Below are 17,879 nucleotides of genomic sequence, written 5' to 3' on the forward strand. Positions count from 1 at the left end.
TTATTTTTTTAATGGAGTGCAAAGCTATAAAGCCTTCGTGTTAGTGGGATGTCCGACCATGCACATTTCTAGAGGCGCCCCATGGTGCAGGAACATCAGATATTGGGATGACCCTGTAATTAAAACCATGCTCGGCAAATGTTCCTGGATCCAGGGGTCACATCTGATTTCATCTAAAACATTCATTTTCATCCCCTCTTAACCCAATCTTGACTTTTCAGCAATCACTTCATTACTAGAGCTGAAGGTGGGATGGGGGCAGGATGGAGGGACCAACTGAGGAATGTTAAGTTCTAGTGTAAGAATTCAGAATTGGGTCCTGTTAGTCATTTACATCCAAATTGGATATTTGTGCGGGTGGTTATTGTTGTTTTGTTTCTCTATATCATTCACCTTTTCTTTTCTTCTTTCTTTCTTTGGGATCTTTGAAAATTTAAGAATGGAATGACATTTAAAATGGATACGCATCCCTGATCATTCAAATCTCATACAACTCCTACCCTGTTCTAATGAGAAACACACCTTTGGAATAATCCGTTTGAGCTAACACACATTTCCCAGTGTCAGCAGATTGTTGTGGTAGTTATTTTAACCTCTAGGTAGCATCTGTTTAACTTGGACTTGGTTCACAGCAATGGCCTCTACCTACATATCAGGCTACATGGAGCATCCCCTTCACTTTGGATTAAATTTTTGTTTGGCACCTGAAAAGACTATGTAATGAATAAAATCTTTCAATGTTCAAAGGGACAAGCTGTACTCCAAAATGGTCTTTCAGGCCTTGTTCTGCCCTTTGGAGACCTGGAAGGGATCATGTGCAAGTGTCTAATTTGATGAGAAAGAATAGGTAAGCAAAGCCTCCTCTGGTAGAGGATGTTAGTCATTTATTTTCCCTGTAAACTCCAGTGTTACATTTTCTAAGGTTTAGGTATCTATTTCTGCCATGACATTTTAGTTTAATATAATTGCATAATCTTTCACACTTTCATACACATTTTATCAACAATGTAAGAGGAAAAAGAAAGTTTAATGTTCCCATTTGAGTTTGCCAACACATATTTCTTGAACACCTAGTGCGTGCCAAGGAGACGAAGATGCTTGTCTGCTCTCTGCCTCAATTGCTCACCTGTAGAATGAGAATTTCAACCTGGGGATTCCAAGGATGTGATATGTACCTAGTAGACTGACCAAACTTTGTCTCAGGGAACTGCTATTGGTGAGTTCAAACTACTGACCTTTTGTTTAGTAGCTGAGTTACTTGGGTTTTGTGTCAACTTGTTTGGGCCAAGATTCTCAGTGGTTTGGCAGGTGAAGCCTAGGAGCTACAACCCTCCAACCTCCATGTGACCTAATGTAATGTAATTGACTCCGTGATGGGATCTGCTGTGAGCAGCCAAGCATTTGTAAGAAGAGTGGAATGCAAACCCTGGCTCAGGTTGCAGCCCTGGTACAATGGAAAGGTTTCTGCAGAGATGTGACCCCCTTCCAATATCAATAGATGCTGTGAAAAGCTTGTTTGCTTTTCATTGGGTCTGGACCCTGCATGTGGTTCATCAATCTCTGGATTTTAGACTTGAGCCAATGGCCTGCCAAATTACCTGCCGATTCCAGAAGTCATCAGTGATCTGCTATCTAGCCTGCCATCTAATTTGCCAATCTTGGATTTATTTGCTTCTCTAGTCACAAGCGTGACCTGCTGACCTTGGGGACATCTGCCTCTGCAGTCACCAGCTTGTGTTTTCCAAGCTGTTCTTAGTTCTTCAGCCCTTGAAGCTATGCGCACCACGAGAAGCCTCCAGTTTAACACCTGACCCATAGACTTAAACCTGGACTGGATATTCTTGAGTGTACAACTGTGTCAGGCATTTTCTTTATATAAATTCCTCTATTTCTATCTATCATCTATCTATCTAACTATCATCATTGGTTTTGCTTCTCAAGAGAACCCCAGATAACATAATAGCTAAATGTTTAACAGTGGATCTCCAGTGCTCCTTAACTAAGGCAGTAAATCTCAATACCTTCTGAATCTAACTGATTCCGACTCAGAAAGCTTATAGGACAAAGATCTGCCCCCAAAGGGTTTCAAGGCTCTAATCTTTATAGAAGCTGACTGATATACCTTTCTCCTGAGGAGTGGCCGGTGGATTGTAGCCACCTAATTCTTAGTGTTTTCTGATTCTCATGATTTGCCCAAATTCTCACACCACGGCAGATGTCAATGCTATGAAGAAAATATGATGGGCTTTAGAATTGGGAAAACATGTCCACACTGTTCTTGGACCATGAAGGCAATCTCCAACAAGCTACACTACTGAATTTAGTTCACCTGATAACTTTTCCCCTCAGACATCTCCTGAGCTCACCTAGCATCTACTCTCACTCCTGTAGATACATCAGCGTGCCTGGCAAGACTAGGACAATCATGTCTCTTTTATTGTATAAATAAATATTAAACAAGGGATGAACTCCATGAATTTTTAAATATTTGCTAAAGGCTCCCTGCAAACACACTCCTATCTGTAAACTCACTGGATCTCCACCTATAAAAATAGTAGCTCTTCTCTTCTCTTTGAGGTTCATGGACTTTGAGAGGAACAGCTGCTCCATAATCATCTTGTTGCTCCTGAGCGACAAGCAACATACACGTCACCATGGGTAGAAGTATGGCCTGTGGCTTTAAGGCCTGTCTTGCAGTTTGCTTCACTTAAAACCTTAAACCAAGCTTTTGAAAGAAGCAACAAGAAAAGTAATGATCCTCAAAAATGAATGCATTGAAACAGCAAAGAAGAAATTTAATTAGCCACCATAATAGCATCGTTTGCGCTTCTTTTCTTTCTCTCTTGAAAGCATAAGCGCAGTAACTAGAAACCTTGGGTACCACTGCGTTAGTCCAGCCCGCTCTGTAACAGGAGTGGAGTGTGTGTGTGGGGGGTGGGGGGGCACACCTGCGCTATGAAGTTTAGTTTCACAAAGAAGTGCGTCTGGGTTTTCAAATGAAAGCAATAGCAACATTTAAAAACAAACAAACAAACATGTCCCCTAAGCAGAGAAGAGAGTGATGTACAGACATTGCAAAATAGGGATATACCAAATTTTTTAAACAGGGGACCAGTTCACTGTCCCTCAGACCCGTTGGAGGGTCGGGATATAGTTTTGTTTTTTTAATCTATGAACAAATTCCTATGCACACTGCACAAATCTTATTTCGAAGCAAAAAACAAAGCGGCAAAAACACCTGGCGGCCTGAATAAATATTCTCAGCGGGCCGCATGTGGACCGTGGGCCATAGTTTGAGGACCCCTGGACTACAGGCTTGGGGCTCCCACTAACTAGCTGAGATACCTCTATGCAGTGCTCTTGTTCCTTTGTGGCTTAGTTTGCCACTACGGAACGTCTCGGGGCATCAAGGGACACGAACAGGGAAAGTCTGGCCCGCGGTGACTGTAGAACCAACCCAACCAAACCCAAACACCCGTCGACGGATTTTGAATCCAACTTAGAGTGACCCGAGTAAGAACGCCGCCCCCTCAGATTTAGGAAGGTTTCAATCTTTTATTAAATTGGAACTCTATGATGCTCACTCTCCCGACACAACGGCTGGAGCCAAAGTGGGTGAACAAGTAAATGTGGTGAAGAAAGCTGATGGTGCCCGGCTATCAAAAGAGATAGTGACTGGGGTCTTAAAGGCTTGAAGATAAACAAGCGGCCATCTAGCTGAGAAGCAACAAAGTCCACATGGAAGAACACACCAGCCTGTGTGATCGAGTGGTCCCGAAGGGATCAGTTACCAGGTATCAAAGAACAAAAAATCATATCATTGACTGCACATCTCCATGATAGGATCGCTGAAGACAAATGGGTGCATAAGCAAATGTGGTGAAGAAAGCTGATGGTGCCGGCTATCAAAAGAGATAGTGTCTGGGGTCTTAAAGGCTTGAAGGTGAACAAGCGGCCATCTAGCTCAGAAGCAAATAAGCCCACATGGAAGAAGCACACTGGCCAGTGCGATCATGAGGTGCCCAAGGGACCAGGTATAAGGCATCATGCAAAAAAAAAACGATATAAGTGTGTGTATGTATGTATATATATGTGTATATGTATATATGTATATGTATATATGTATATATATATATCATATTAAATGAAGGGGGAAATGCAGAGTGGAGACCCAAGGCCCAAGTGTCGGCCAATGGAGATCCTCTCATAGAGGGGTTTAGGAGAGGAGATGGGTTAATTAGGGTGTGAGGTAGTATCGATGAAGAACACAGCTTTCCCCCAGATCCTGGATGCTTCCTCCCCCCAACTACCATGATCTGAATTCTACCTTGCAGGGCTGGATAGGACAGAGGCTGTACACTGGTACATATGAGGGCTGGAGGTACAGGGAATCCAGGGTGGATGATACCTTCAGGACCAAGGGTGTGAGGGACGATGCTGGGAGAGTGGAGGGTGAGTGGGTTGGAAAGGGGAAACTGATTACAAGGATCCACATGTGACCTCTTCCCTGGGAGAGGGACAGCAGAGAAGGGGGGAAGGGAGACTCCGGATAGGGCAAGATATGACAAAATAACGATGTATAAATTACCAAGGGCACATGAGGGAGGGGGGAATGGGGAGGGAGGGGAAAAAAAAAGAGGACCTGATGCAAGGGGCTTAAGTGGAGAGCAAATGCCTTGAGAATGATTGGGGCAGGGAATGTATGGATGTGCTTTATACAATTGATGTATGTATATGTATGAACTGTGAAAAGAATTGTATGAGCCCCAATAAATTGTTAAAATAAAAAAAAGAGAAAAAAAACGTTTTTTAATTAAAATATCATTTTATTGGGGGCTCTTACAGCCTTATAACAATCCATACATCGATTGTATCAAGCATATTTGTGCATATGTTGTCATCATCATTATCAAAACATTTACTTTCTATTGAGCCTCGGTGTCACTTCCTCTTCCCTCCCCACCCCCGCACTCCTCACCATCGTGACCCCTGATAACTTACACCGACCACTGTCTCCCTTCCCCCGTGGTTTCTGTTGTTCATCCCCTGGTGGGGTGTGTGTGTATATTGATCACTGCAATCGGTTCCCCGTCATCCCCTCCTCTCCCCACCTTCCCCTACCCTCCTGGCATCGCTATTCCCACTCTGTTCCTGGATTCCATGTGTCCGGAGCTCTTGTGTCTTATCTGTTCCTGTGCCCACGCTCCCGTCTAGCCCAAAGTGAATAGCAGGACTGTGGTCATGAGAGTGGTGGGGGGGGGGGGGTGAGGAAGCCTCAAGGAACCGGAGGAATATTGTGTGTTTCAGCGGTTCTATGCTGCACCCTGGTTGACTCATCCTTTCATTATGACCCTTCTTACAGGGGATGTCCCATTGTCTACAGATGGGTTTGGGGTCTCTGCTATGGCCCCCTCATTCTCAACAATGTTTTTTGTTTGTTTGTTTGTTTGGGGTCTTCTGATGCTTGTTACCAGATCCCATTGACACCTCAAGATCACACAGGCTGGTGTGCTTCTTCCACGTGGGCTTGTTGCTTCTCTGCTAGATGGTTTCTTGTTTAACTTCAAGCCTTTAAGACCCTAGAAGCTGTATCGTTTGATAGCCAGGCACCATCCACTTTCTTCACCACATTTGCTGAGGTTTCAATCTTTTTACAGAAGGAGACTTCCTACTGCAGAGTGGTGGAGGGGTTCAAACTGCTGATTTTCCCATTGACAGCCCATTCCTTAACCAGGGCGCGACCAGAGCCCCTGTGGTGACTGCAGAGCTTCTGCATGCAAGGGCCTTAGGAGTGGTGGGGAGTCCATGGGTGATGAAAACCATTGTTATCTGAAAGGTTGGAGGTTCAGATCCACCCAGAGGTGACTTGCAAGAAAAGACTATTTGTGAAAACAAACAAAAAAAATAGCCATTGAAAATGCTGTGGAACACATGCATTGATATCAGGAGCTGTTCTCCATGAATATCCCACTCACTAATCTTCCCAGATTCTTCCGAAACCAGGAAGCCCAATCTGCACAATGTAAAGACAGAGGGAGCAAGAGGGGAGACTGAGGAGTTAGGGAAGGTTTCTCACAATGACTGAACGACACTTGGTTAAGCGGAGGACCGTTACATAAAACGCCTGGCTCTCATTGTCTACTATAAAGATGTTGCTGTTGGGGAATGTGTTAGGTTGATTTCCCTAGAAAAGCTAACCCAATTACCAGTGACACTATATGTATATGTCATTTGAAAGATATTTGTATCAACCAATGGCTGACAAAATTGGAGGAGTAGCTAAGTCCATTTCAGTTGGAGCCTGTAGGTCAGATGTAAACTAGGGGCTTCTCCTGATTCACGTAGCTGTAGAAGCTCATGACCAGGAAGCAGGATGACAAAGCAGGAAAACCACAGACTGGTAGATGCAGAGGTAAATGAATCTGAGGTGTCAATGACTCCAAGGTCAGCAGTCTGCTGATGGCTCCTGGGATCCAAGAGGACAGAGGATCAATGAATACAGATCCAGCAGAATGCAAAGTGGGGGGAGAGAGCTAGGTTCTGCTCGAGGTCTCTCTTATACAAGAGGACACTCCAAGGGGTGTCATCAGGCTGTGACCTAATTTTCAGGTTGCATTGCACATTCCTACCTTCACCCAGGAGTGTCTGGTTGACGCAAACTCTAACCATCACAGGAAAGCTGATGTGGGAACATTGTTAGCGTCTGGTTACCAACTCCCTCCTCTCCAGACATTTCAGAGACCTCTTAAAAAGGTTTTTCCACAACATCAAGAAAGTCCAAGGTCTCATGCAACTGAACTGCATGAGGTCATCCAACCCTCCTAGCATGCGCTCAGCAGATCATCCTCAGCAGCCTTTGACTCCGATGTCTGGAGAGAACTGCCAGCTCCGGGACAATCCTTGGTCAAGGTGGGTATACAGCTTGATACCCGCTCCTCGTCTTCCAACCTACTGAGACGATGCCAACCAAAGTGGAACTTGCTTTCCACAGAGCCGGATCTTCCCTTTCCCTCTAGTCTCTTCCTTTTTCCAACTTCTTAGTTAGAGTTCCACCGGGCCTCTGTAGAGAGGTTTCTAGGTGAGCAGAATGGCTGGTTCTATTTTTTTAATGTATTTATTTGTTTTAATTTATTTTACTTTTACTTGTTTGAAACTAGCCTCTGGGTGACCAAAAGCTTTAAAGTCCGTTTCAAAGTTGCTTTTCCTCCATTGGTAACCGCTCAGACCAGTGTTTAGCTCTGATGGGGAAAGATCCTGGAGGGTCGGCCTGATGGTTCTATTTTAAAAGGAGAATTATTTTAAAAAATGCAATAAACCAATTTTAAATTTAAAAGATCATATACAAAAGGCAAATCATGCAAAGTCTTTCTCTTCCCAACTCCTGAACCATCTCCTCAGACACTCTCGTAATGTCTTTTTTCTCCTTCCAGAGAGTTGTTATGCATACCGGTTCCTAGTCACCATCGAGTCCGCTCTGCCTGATGGCGACCCAGAATGTGTCCGTGTAGAATAGCGCTTCATAGGATGTTGGGTGGCTTACTTTTTGGAAGCACATCATTAGGTCTTTTCTCCAATGTGACTCTACAGGGAATTGAACCCCAGATCTTCAGTTAGCAGCTGGGAACTCGTTATTGCGAGCTGCTGGAGTGCCATTTCTGTCACAATAACCACATGTGTGCAGAGTAGACTTGCTCCCTAGCGCTGTCAAAGCTGTGACCATCTGGGAACAGATCACCAGGCCTGTCTCCCAAGGAACCTCTGGGGTGGTTCACGCCATGAAACCTTTGGCTAGTGATCAAGCGCTTAACCATTTGCTCTGTAAGTTTTCACATCTGCTCTGCTTGAGTTGGTTTATGTGCTTCTATCACAACCCGTCTCCTTTCTAGGGGATGTTATTACATGAAGTAGTTTAGACCCGAGTCAAGGACTTATTCTAGAACCATGGACAAAGTTCTTATTTCCCAAGGGTCTGTGCAGCCTGTTGAAAGTAGGTGTGTCAATCCCAGCCAACGGTAAATGGCCCCCATCCTTTGGCAGTACATTATGCACATTTTTGCAAAGCAAGACAACTAGATCTAATTTCTTCTTTAAAACAACTGCAAAAATGATGTTCAATTGTGCAGGTGCAAGGCTCTAATGCTATCATTCCCTGTTAATGGACTTGGAGGTTATCTCGAGCTCTTTCCTGACACAAAACAATACTGTATGCATTTGTGCACACATGTGAATTTTGAGTATATTTGTGCTTAAGAGGTTCCAGGTGGTTGAAATGGTTAGTGTGCTAGCCAAAAGGTGGAGGTTGAAGGGAACCTAGAATCCCATTGGAATAAAGACCTGGTTGATGTACTTCTGAAAAATCAGCCATTGAGAGTCCGATGGAGCACAGCTCTACTCTGACACACATGATGCCACACATGATGTCACACATGATGTCACCATGTGTCTGAATTTACTCAATGGCAACTGAGTTTTTTTTTTAAACTTTTTAAGCTTTCAGAGATGAGTTCAAGAACATAATCATCTTATAGGGTCAAAGTTGACTCTTTAACATGGAGTTTGATTTTTAAAAATTTGTTATGGTTCATTGTAGTGAATCAAACCAGCTCTGAATCAAACAAGCTTCTAACTTGGACTTCCCCCAGGAGTGAGTTCAAAAATAGCACTGCTGAATTGGTCCACCAAGGGAGTTGTTGCCTAATTAGGATGTTGCCACTCAGATGTCAGTCCCTAGAATAAAGCCACTACTGCCATGACCAGAAAGCACCAAGATTAGGCATAATTGACGGCCAGGTAGTCACTGAAGCTGCTCTTCCCGAATTGCCCCGTGCCAGTAAAATGGGGACCCTATGCCCCAATTTTGAGCATGTCATCCCAGATACAGCAAGAGCAAATCGTCTGCTTCATTTTGTCTCCCAAATCTCATTCAGCTTCTTTGAATGTTGGAAGCGAACTTACATTTGAAACCATCATCACAAGGGATTTGGGGAAATGTTTTGAGTTCCAACCTCAGTTATCAGATTGGCAAATTGAGAGGAGAAAAAAATACAAGTCAGTCAGACACATATAAGGGACCATGCCTTCGTAACTGGACTAGCTCCTGCCAATGCATTTCAAAAAGATATCTTTTGTTCGTTACCACTGCAAAAATAAGATCTCCATGGCCACGGTGACCTTCGCTCCAACTTTACTGCGATTGGATAGAACAAAGGCAATCCCTTCAAGCAGCAGTTCTCAACCTGTGGCTCGCAACCTCTTTAGGGGCTGAACGGCCCTTTGACAGGGTCGCCCGATTCATAACAGTAGCATAAGTACAGTTATGAGTAGCAACAAAAATAACTTTACAGTTGGGGGTCAGCACAACATGAAGAACTGTATGAAAGGGTGACGGCATTAGGAAGGTTGAGAACCACTGCTCTAAAGCATATGCACATTACAAGGAACAAGCTGACCTTCAAATGCAGCAAGATGCGTGGATGACAAAAGGTGGACACACCTGACTGGAGAGCAACATGACTGAGATAAAAGACAGGAGAAGATCAAGGTGAGTCACTGTGGCCGTTGTTGACCACCTTTCTGCGTGAATTTCTGCTCTAGGTAGTTCTCACTTCTCCCTCCCTATTGATTATCCCTATTTTCCAAATAAGAAAATAGGTGTTTTGAAACATTAGGTCATTCTGAAAAGGTCAGCGAGGTGATAGGTCACCAGAATTTGAGCCCAGTGCAGGCTAGCTCCAAAGGGCGTTTCTGCTGTTCTTTTGTTGTGGTTTTGTTTTTTACTGGACTCAACTCCCTTTCTGCTGAATCAAATGTTAGTGTGCAAATATTTCTCTGGTGTATGGCAGGTTAATAAAGATTCTGCTTTTAAAGCATATGAAGGTTTCTTACTTAACACTGGAGACCACATTTTCTAGGAAGAAAATTAGCACACTATTTTATGATCCAGGGATTGGCAGGGAGGATAAATTGAACTAAGAATTGACTGAAATATACAATGGGAGGGACATGAGCTAATGTCAAGAAATCAGACTCTGCCCCTGAGACCTTTCAAAGACTTGGATCTTTGCCCTAGCTCAGGCTTCTGGGTGAAACGGAATTGTCATGAAGGATATTATGAAAACACCCTAGAGATACTGTTTCAAGATAGCTTTTTCAAACATACTCGTAGTTATTTACTTTTTTAACCTTTGTAATTGTACCATGTACGTTTTTCCTACTTAAGAGTATAATCTTCCTGGGAGAGGGACGGCAGAGAAGGTGGGGAGGGAGACTCCGGATAAGGCAAGATATGACAAAATAACAATATATAAATTACCAAGGGCACATGAGGGAGGGGGCAGCGGGGAGGGAGGGAAAAAAAAGAGGACCTGATGCAAAGGGCTTAAGTGGAGAGGAAATGCTTTGAGAATGATTGGGGCAGGGAATGTGCAGATGTGCTTTATATAATTGATGTATGTATATGTATGGATTGTGATAAGAGTTGTATGAGTCCCTAATAAAATGTAAAAAAAGAAAAGAGGAGAAATAAAAGAAAATGATTAGGGCAAAGACTGTACAGATGTGCTTTATACAATTGATGTATGTATATGTATGGACTGTGACAAGAGTTGTATGAGTCCCTAATAAAATGTTTTTTTAAAAAAGTATAATCTTTTTCCCTCTCCATTCAACTGTAATTCTTAAATATTACCTCTTAATTAATCTTGACACCCTTGGTTTTGGACCTATAGCATAGGGATTTAGAGGAAACATGGATATACGTGTTTAAATAGAAGATTTAAAAGGTTATTCATTTCCTCTCTTATAACCAACCAAAACTTTGTGTTATGAAAATCCATATAAAATACACAAAGACTTTGTATCAAAAGGAACAAACCAACATTAACCATTTCAAAAGGTGGAATATGCTCAAGAACCAATGATGCTGAAGGAAGAATTCCATGTTGCACTGAAGGCATTAATTAAAAACAAGACTCCAGGGATTGATAAGATACCTATAGACAAGCTAATGAAGCACTGGAAGAACTTATTCATCTCTGAAAAGAAATTTGGAAGGCAGTTACCTTGCCACCTGACTGGAAGAGACCCTTATCCACACCCATTCCAAAGAAAGGTAACCCAATAGATTGTGAAAATTATAGAACAATATCATTGGTATCACATGCAAGTAAAATTTTGCTGAAGATCATTTTTTAAATGACTGCAGCAGTCCGTTGACAGAGACTGCCAGAAATTCAGGCTGGATTCTGAAGGGGCCATAGAAAAGAAAGAGAATTGCTGATATCAGATGGATCTTGGCTGAAAATAGAGAAGACCAGAAATCTTTACTTGTGTTTCATTGACTATGACAAAGCACTCGACTTTGTGAACCATAACAAACTGTGGAGAGCCTTGAGAAGAATTCTAATTCTAAAACACTTCATTGTGTTTGTGTGGAACCTGTACCTCGGTCAACAGGCAGTTGTGCAAACAGGACAAGCAAATACTGCATGGTTTAAAATCAGGAAAGGTGTGCATCAGGGTTGTAGTCTCTTGCCATACGTTTTCAAACCATCAGAGAAAGGAGATAATATGAAGAAGAACATGGCATCAGGATTGGAAGAAGACCTAATGACCGTCAGCTATTTTCAGATGACATAGCTTTCTTGCTGAAAGTGAGGAGGACTTGAAGTGGCCAATGTAGATCAAGGACTATAGTCCTCAGCATGGATTACAACGCAATCTAAAGAAAACCCAAATCCTCTCAACTGGACCAATAGGTAATTTCATGATACTTGGAAAGAAGGTTGGAAATGTCCAGGGGTTTGTGTTACTTGGACCCACATGGAAGCAGCATTCAAGAGATCGAAAGACGCAATTCATTAGCTACGTCTGCTGCGTAAGACGTCTTTAGAGTATTGAAAAGCAAGGATGTTACTTTGTGGCCTAAGGTGCGCCTGACCCGAGCCTGGGATTTTCACTGCCTCATAGGCTTGTGAAAGTTGGACATTGAGCAGTGAAGACTGAAGAGGAATTGATGCATTTGAATTGTCACGCTGGCGAAGAATATTGAAAGTTACATGGACTGCTAAAAGGACAAACATCTGTCTTGGAAGAAGTATGGCCAGAGTATGCTTTAGGGGCAAGAATGGAGACACTTTGTCTTGAATACTTTGAACATGTTGTCAGCAGAGACCAGTCCCTGGAGAAGGATTTTGTACTGGGTGAAATAGAGGGTCAGCAAAATAGAGCAAGTCCTTAAAGGAGATGGATTGACGACGTCACTGCAACAATGGGCTCCCGCCTAGGAGCAATTGTGAGGGCGGTGTAGGACCCCACAGTGGTTTGTGTTGGGTGTGAATTGGGTCGCTATGGGTCAGAACAGACTGATGCACCTCACAACACAATATACGCATGTGAAAATTGGACACTGAATGAGAAAGACAAGGAAAAACCAATGAGAAATATTCAAAGTACTATGAACTGCTAAAAGAAGAAGCAAATCTGTCTTGGAAGAAATACAACCTGCAGGCTCCTTAGAAGCAAGGGTGGCAGGACTGGGTCGTACATACTTTGGACACGGTTTCAGGAGAGACCAATCCCTGGAAAATGACACCAGGATTGATAAAATAGAATGAGAGTGAAAAAGAGGGCGATTCTAGGCAAGATGGACTTACACAATGGCTGCAAAAATAAGCTCAAACAAGAGAGGATGGCACAGGAGCAGGCAGTGTGTCCTTCTGTTGTGCCAACGGGCAGAAGCAACCGGACAGCATCTCACAACGAACGCATCCCTGTGGAACTTAAAGACCGAGCTCAGCACTTGGTTCAGAGTAGACTTTCCTTCTGAGTCATCTACTCATGAGAGCAGCGGCACTGGAAGAAGTGAATTATGTTATCGGTTCTGAGCATGGCATTTTAACATTTCTCTCCCAGAAAAAGAAAACATTAGGGTTCTTTCAGCTTTTTATTTATGTTAAGATGCCAGGATTCATGGATTTTACCTAATGGGGAAAATGTATGGCTCACATGTTGGGAGGAATCATTAGAAATGACCTTTCAAAGAGGCACAAACCACCATCCATCTGTAAGACAGAAAGCTCAGCTATGAGAAATGGATAACAGTGCCTTTCCTGCCCTCTGCTGCAGCTTGTTGCTAGGTAGAATCACTCAAGGAGGTTAATGTCTTGATCCTTGGCTTAGATAAAGATATAATTCATAAGAAACAGGGCAACAAATGAAGCACAGCTGTGTGGGAAGGAAGGACAATTTGCTAAGCAGAGATTCAAAAGTGTCTTGGTACTAGGTAGGCCTAGGAGAGGGGGCTGACAACCGTGATAGGTAAGTGCATGGCTTTGATGAAACTGCTTAATTATTCATTCCAAATTCATTTTCCTCCTTGATAAAATAAATGTGTTGCCATTGAGTCAATACCAATGCATAGAGACCCCATATGTCAGTGTAAAACTGTACAAGGTTTTCAGTGGCTGATTTTTTCTGAAGTAGATAACCAGATTTTCTTACAAGGTGTGTCTGGGTGGCCTCAAACATTCAGACATTAGTCAAACACCATCCAGTGCCCTTGAATTGGTTTTGACTCATAGACACTCTGTGTATCACAGAACCAAACATGACCTGGTCCTATGCCATGCTCCCAATTGTTGTGCTGTTTCAATCCATTTGTGTTAGTCTTAGTAGAATAGAGGAACAAATTCATAGACACTCATATGTGTATAATAAAGAGCGTTATATAAAGAGTAATTGTATATGAATAAAACATCCCAGCCCAGCCCAGATCAAGTCCATAAGTCCGATACTAGCCCATAGCTTTGATACCAGTCTATAAATTCCTGGTCAGACTCACGCAACACATGCAATGACACCAAATGCAGGAAGATCACAGGCCAGTGGGTGGAAAGTCTTGTGGTGATAGAATCATCTCAGCACTGGCATGGGTCTCCATGTGGCTCCTCCAGCTTCAGGGCTCTGGCTGGCATCAGTGTAGCTCCATGTGGCTTGTGAACAGAAATGCCTCAAAGCAAGAGTGTGTGTCCCGCCTCTAGGGAGGGAAACTGGAGTTCTCAGAATCCTCAGGAGAAAACCATGCCCACACAGAGGCCTCATTGGCTATCCCCTGATTGACAGGTTAGACTCCACCCTATTCACTCAAGTTAACAGATTATGCAACTGCCACACCATTGTGTCAATCCATCTTGTTGCGGGTCTTCCTCTTTTTATGCTGTCATGCTACTTTACCAAACACAATGTTCTGTTCAGGGACTGGGTTCTCCTGATAACCTTTCCCCCCAAATGTGAAGTGAAGTCTCGCCATGCTCACATCTAAGGAGCGTTCTTGCTGTGCCTCTTCTGAGACAGATTTGTTTGTTCTTTTGGAAGTCCTTAGTACTTTGAGTATCCCTCGCCAGCCCCATGAGTCAAATGCATCGTTCTTTTATGGCCTCCTTATTCAGTGTCCAACTTTCTCGTGCATACAGGCTAGTGCCCAGTGTCATTTGTACTCTTCAACACTTTAAAGAGGTTTTGTGCAGCAGATACATCCGACATAATGCTTCATTTGATTTCTTGACTGTTGCTTCCATGAGCACTGCTTGTGGATCCAAGCGTGATGAAATCCTTGACAATTTCGATCTTTTCACCATTTATTATGATGTTGCCTATTGGTCGAGATGCAAGGAATTTGGTTGTGTTTACATTGACTTGTACTCCATGCTGGAGGCTGTATTTCTTAATCTTCATCAGCAGGTGATCCAAGTCCTCCTCACTTTCAGCAAGCAAGCTTGTGTCATCTGTACATCACAGGTGGTCAATAAGCCTTCCTCCAATCCTAGTGTCACCTTCTTCCTCAACTAATTCTTCATATAATTTCCCCTGATGCTTTGCTCAGTGTACATATTGAAGAAGTATGGTGAGAGGATGTAACCCTGATGCACACCTTTCCTGATTATAAACCAGGCAGGATTCCTTTCTTCTTTCCACACAGCTGCCTCTGGTTCCATGCACAGGATCTACATGAGCAGAAAAGCATTTGTGATGAAGACGTCACTGGTCTAGTAAAATGCTATCATGTGATCTCCAGCATTGTTTCCATCACCAAGGAAATATTTAGCAACTACTATTCCTTCCTCTTCTTTTCCAACTGCTGCATTCTAATCAATAATTATCAATACATCTTGATTGCGTGATCAATTTGAGTTTGGGGAGTTGGTAGCATTTTTCAATTTCTTCATCGCATGCTTAATGGTTGGTGAATAAATTTGAATAGTAGTTTTATTAACTGCTTTTCCTTGTATGAGTATAGATACTATCCTATTTCAGACAGCACTGGATTTCAGGATGCACCTTGAAGTGCCTTTCTCATGTAGAATGTGATGGAGAGTGTCACTCCTAGTGTAGGAAACCATATGACTACCTAATCAAAATGGCCAATCCCAGTCAATTTCTGCTCACCAAGGCCTATCATATTGATCTTTATGTAATCCATTTTATTTTTCAAACAATGAGGTATGCTTCCTCAAAACTGCCTTATAAGAGGAACCGAACCCCTGGAATTGTTTTTCAAAGCTATGTATTAACATTTTTACAACCATATCACCTTCAAAGTACTCTCTATTACATTTAATACATTTGTCAAAACTGATTCCATTGTTGGCAACATTTTTTAAACTCATCTGTTTGGATGGCTGATAGCACTTGCCTCGTTTTTTTCTTCACCTCTTCTACATCTTCAAATCACTGTCCTTTCATGTCCCTCTTCATTGTGGAAATAAAAAGAAGTTGCACGGAGCGAGGTCAGAAGAGTAAGGTGTGTGGGGCAAGATAGGCATGCTGCTTTGGGCCTAAAACTGGCACACTGAGATGGCTGTGTGAACAGGTGCATTGTCATGGTGGCAAAACCAGGTCCCTATCTGCCACAAAGTAGGCCTTTTTTTGTCACAAACTGTTACATTATGTTTTCAGAATCTCTAAATAGAAAGCGTGATTAACTGTCTGACCTGGTGGGACAAACTCTGAATGCATTCTCCCTCTCACATCAAAAAACAAAACAAAAAACTTGAACCTTGTCTTGATCTTTAATTTCACTTGACAAGCTTTTTGGGGTTGAGGTGATGATGGTGTCTTCCACTCGTTTAACTGATATTTTCTTTCAAGGTCTTAAGAATAGCACCATGCCATCTGGAATCCTGTGATGCACACCTTCCCAACATGATCTCTGAAGACAAAATGGGTACATAAGCAAATGTGGTGAAGAAAGCTGCTGGTGCCCAGCTATCAAAAGATATAGCATGTGGGGTCTTAAAGGCCTGAAGATAAACAAGCAGCCATCTAGCTGAGAAGCAACAAAGCCCACATGGAAGACGCACTCTAGAATATGTGATCATGAGGTTTCTATGGGATCAGGTATCAGGCATCAAAGACGCAGAACAAAAAAATCATACCAATATTAATGGGAAGGGTGGTGGGGAGCTCAGAGTGGAGCCCCAAGCCCATCTGTGGACAATTGGACATCCCTTACAGAAGGGTCTCAAGGAAGAGATGAGCCAGTCAGGGTGCAGTATAGCGCCAATGAAACATACAACTTTCCTCTAGTTCGTTGATGCTTCCTTCACCCCACTATCATGACCTCAATTCTACCTTACAAATCAGATTATACCAGAGCATGCGCTCTGTTACAGATAATACCCCACAACACAGTGAATCCAGGATAGAGAAACCCCTCAGGGCCAACAATGAGGAGGGTAAGGGAAAGGTGGGGGGAGAAAAGGGGTATTGATCACAAGGATCAATATATAATCCCTTCCCAGGGAGGCAACAACAGAAAAGTGGGTGAAGGGTGACAGAGGACAATGTAAGATATGAACATAATCATCTATAAATCATCAAGGGTTCGTAAAGGAGGGCAGGTGTGGGAGGGAGGGGAAAGAAATGGGGAGCTGATATCAGGGGCTCAAGTGGGAAGAGAATGCTTTAAAAATAATGATGGCAGCATAAGCGCAACTGTGCTTGACACACTGGATGAATGTATGGATTGTGATAAGAGATTAGGAGCTGATATCAAAGACTCAAGTAAAAAGAAAATGCTTTGAAAATTATGCTGGCAACATATGTTCAAAGGTACTTGACACACTGGATGAATGTATGGATTGTGACAACAGATGTAAGAACCCCAAATAAAAGTATTTAATTAAAAAAATAGCTCCATATCTTGTCACCAGTAATGACCTTGGTCGCTTTGGAGCTGTTCTTTCAAAGTACACTGTTTCCACTTAACACTCTTTTTTTGGTCAGTCAGAACCCGAGGCACAAATTTCACACCAACCCTTTTCATTCCCAAATTTCCTGCTAAAATTCACTAACCTGAGCTCTGAGATAGTCCAGATAACTTCCCCATCACTTCAATGGTCTGCTGTTGGTCTTTGAGCACAAGTGTACAAATCTCGTAAACATTTTTGTCTATTTCGGAAGCTGACAGATATCTAGAATGAGGTTTGCCATCAATCACCATTTCACCTTTTTTGAAACAAGAAAACCATTCGAACACTTGAGTTTCTCCCATAGTGTGGTCCTTGTAAGCTGTGTTCAACAGCACAACAGTTTCTATGGCATTTTTCCTGAGCAAGAAACAAAATTTCACAGCCGCATGCTGTTCTCTTAAATTGGCCATCACAATAAAAGAGGTCTGAGTGAAACTGCTTTTACAAAAAAAATTCATTGTGACAAGAGAGAACCTTCCCAGGTGATGCCACTGGGTTCACTCACTTAGAGCTTGTTGCTAGATGCTCTTCTAGCAGGTAAAATTCATCCAGAGCTTTATATGTGTTTTTATTTTTAGGGGAGAGTAACCACCTCATAAAAATCAAGTGAAGCTCAAGCAAGTTATGCGC

The sequence above is a fragment of the Tenrec ecaudatus genome, chromosome 3, assembly GCF_050624435.1.
Source record: "Tenrec ecaudatus isolate mTenEca1 chromosome 3, mTenEca1.hap1, whole genome shotgun sequence".
Classification (NCBI taxonomy): Eukaryota; Metazoa; Chordata; class Mammalia; order Afrosoricida; family Tenrecidae; genus Tenrec; species Tenrec ecaudatus.